Raw genomic sequence first — 3,435 nt, forward strand, 5'->3', positions numbered from 1 at the left:
ACACCACAACCCCACCTAGGTGACACATTTAACTTTCATATAAATAGTTATTTCTCAAACATCTACCGACCATACAAGCATTTGCAACATCTTTATCCATTCAAACACCAAGGGATTATTTCTTTAAAAAACAACTCTATCATTATGAACACACAAATAATTTAATAATTAGAGCATAATCCATGAATTAATGATTAGATTTTGACCTTTGAGTTTGCTTGTTATGCATGGAACATTCTTCTAGTGAACCGCTATTCCGGTGTCTACTCTCTTATTTCGGCGAGTGCTCTTCTCTCATTCGTGTGAGTGCTCTTGATTTCAGTGCTTATCTATAATTCCAATGTGTACTTCCAATAATTATGTTGATTCCAGTGTATGGTTCTAGTTTAGGGCATCCATTTGAATATAATTATGTTTTTCTAGTTTTTGAACAAAATTCATTTCCATCCCGCGTGAATCTTGAATTTCATTCTTCTTTCTGTTAGTCAAGTTGTCTATAGAAGAAGTTGGTTTGGGTATTCATGCTTATGAGGAAAGAGACCCCCTTAACAAGCATACGAGCATCACTAGCGGGAATAATCACTAACAAAAAAACCAGCACGAGAGCATCACTAGCATGCAATAATGCGGTAAACTCAACCTCGACCTTGCTCTAGTGATTTTACTAAGTCAATTTTGTTATGGAACCAAACAAATTTAACTAATTAGATCAGTTTCAAATGCTTGGATGCACTTTCTATTTCAATATTCCATTTCTTATTTATTTACCATCTACTCTGGTTAGCCTATTCTCGGGTGGATGTTCTTTATATATACAAATTTTGTTTGATGACAAGCACTCGAGAAAGAAGGTAGGCATGCACTTGAGAATGCAAACCAAATCTTCTACTCAAGAATGAGGTCTACCCACACACTACAAGTTTTACGATCAATCATTTCTTCTATGTATCAAAGCATATAATCCACTCAAGCTTCAAGGCTTCACATTATCGAGCTAGTTTCACCCAGGACTTTCTATCTCCACATTAGCAATAGACTGTGTGCAACATACCCTTATTGGCCATGCATTCCTAATTTTTTAAGCATTGGTAGCACTTGATCACAACAACTGCATTGGAGACATCGATTCTGTCACCAACACCTTGCTCTATGACATTCTAGGAAGTCCAGCTCCACTTGCATGTAGGTTTTAACCCTGTACATAAATTACTTGCAAATGAATTCTTAACATAAAAAATACACAATGGCAAGAACATAAAACAAATATACACAAAGATTTTCCCCTGGATCCCAAAACCAGGACTACCAGATTGATTTTTCATTATGTTCATTTCAAAGTTTCAATAGATATATTTACATGTCAAAACATTCATAAACCCCAATCCATTAACCCTGGATTAGAACATAACCGTAGTTCCCTTGACTAGATCTACAAAATACCATGGGAAAAAAACCATCATGCCCAAAACCATGTGCAAAACCCATGCACAAAACCATGGGTAGGTCTGCCCACCATCTTTGGGTCTGCCCCCCATCCTTGGGTCCACCCAACTATTATTGGGTCTGCATAAAAAAAAATCCTTGAGGCATTGCCCTAGACCCCGTGCAGGGGGGCTATTGCCCCCTGTAGACCCCTTGACAGGGAGGCTGCTGCCCCCTGTGACCCCCCCATTGTGCCCGGCTCAACGTACAATACCCGCTTCTAGTCGTAGAAAGAATATAACACATACCCAACATTCTCCCACTTGTTGTTTTCTTTCCACACAAGGGGTCATAAGAGAGCTCTATCATTGGTCCAAGTCTGCACCGCCCATTGTTTCCCTACACCAAGAAAACTTCTATGTGCTCACAGACTTCGTCAATGCATCTGCAACATTCTTCAAAGTGTCCACCTTTACCAGCAACACCTTTTTGTCCTCAACCATATCCCTCACAAAGTGATACTGAACATCACTGTGTTTTGTCTTCGAATGATAAGCAGGGTTCTTAGCCAAGAAAATTGAACTTTGGTTGTGACATTCTATCCTTATAGCTTGCTGCACCAACCCCATACTAGAACACAATCTCTGCAACCACACCGCTTTATTACTTGCATGAGTGGCTACCATGTATTTAGCCTCTGTAGTTGAAAGTCCCATTTCAGATTGCCTCTTACTCATCCAACTGACTGCTCCTCCAAATAGGTTAAACACATACCCACTTGTAGATCTTCTTTGATCCATATCTCCAGCCCAGTCTACATCAACAAAGCCACGAATGTCCAAAACTTTGTCCAATCCTGGTCTTCCTTGTTATCACAAACCATAATCAATGGTTCCTCGCAAATACCTGAAAACCCGCTTCATTGTTGTCCAATGCTCCTTCCCTAGCTTCGACATAAACTTGCTCAATACTCCCACTACATGTGTAATGTCTAGTCTGGTGCAAATCATTGCATACATCAGGCTAGCAACTGCACTCACATATGAAACATGGGACATGTCCTCTTCCTTTTCTTGTGTGTTAGGACATTGTTCAACAGATAAATTTACACTTACAGGAATAGGAACCTTCACTGGTTTACTATCCTCCATATTAAACCTCTACAATATTGTCTCCACATACTTCCTCTACTTTAACCAAAGCTTCCTCTTTGCCCAATATTGTTTAATTTCCATGCCGAAAATATAGTTTGCAGCACCAAGATCCTTCATGTCAAATTTGGAGGACAATTGGGTCTTTAAATCCTGGATAATTTATGTCATTTCCAATCAACAACATATCATCCACATACAAGACCAAATAAAAAACACGATCACCAATTAATTTAAAATACACACAACGATCCGCTTTTCTTCTGGTGAAGCCAAGTCCTCGTATATATGTATCAAATTTCTGATACCACATCCTTGGTGACTATTTTAACCTGTACAGAGACTTTTTTAACCTGCATACCAGTTCTTTCTTACCGTTCACCACAAATCCTTCAGGTTGCTTCATCTTTATCTCTTCTTCCAGATCCTCGTGAAGAAATGTTGTCTTCACATCCATCTGTTCTACCTCAAAATCAAAAGCATCAACAACATATACAACTAGTCTAATAGAATCAAACTTGACAACAGGAGAAAACATATCACCAAAATCAATTCCTGACAGCTCAGAATAACCTTTTGCTACCAACGGAGCTTTGTATTTCTCCACCTTGTCTTCTGCATTCATCTTCTTCTTAAACAACCATTTTCTTCCAATGGGTTTCCTTCTAACTGACAACTCCACCACATCCCAAGCCTCATTTTTGTCCAAAGATGCCATTTCATCAACCATGACCTCTTTCTAGAGTTTTCCATCCTCTAAATCTATTATCTCCCTGACAGTTTTGGGATCATCATCAGTAATAGATAAAGAAAAAATTGAGCAGAAAGGAGTGGACTATACCTTTCTGGCTTCCTTCTCGCT

The sequence above is a fragment of the Pinus tabuliformis genome, chromosome 1_1 (assembly GCF_031772625.1).
Source record: "Pinus tabuliformis cultivar Carrire ecotype Pingquan chromosome 1_1, CPIR1, whole genome shotgun sequence".
Lineage (NCBI taxonomy): Eukaryota > Viridiplantae > Streptophyta > Pinopsida > Pinales > Pinaceae > Pinus > Pinus tabuliformis.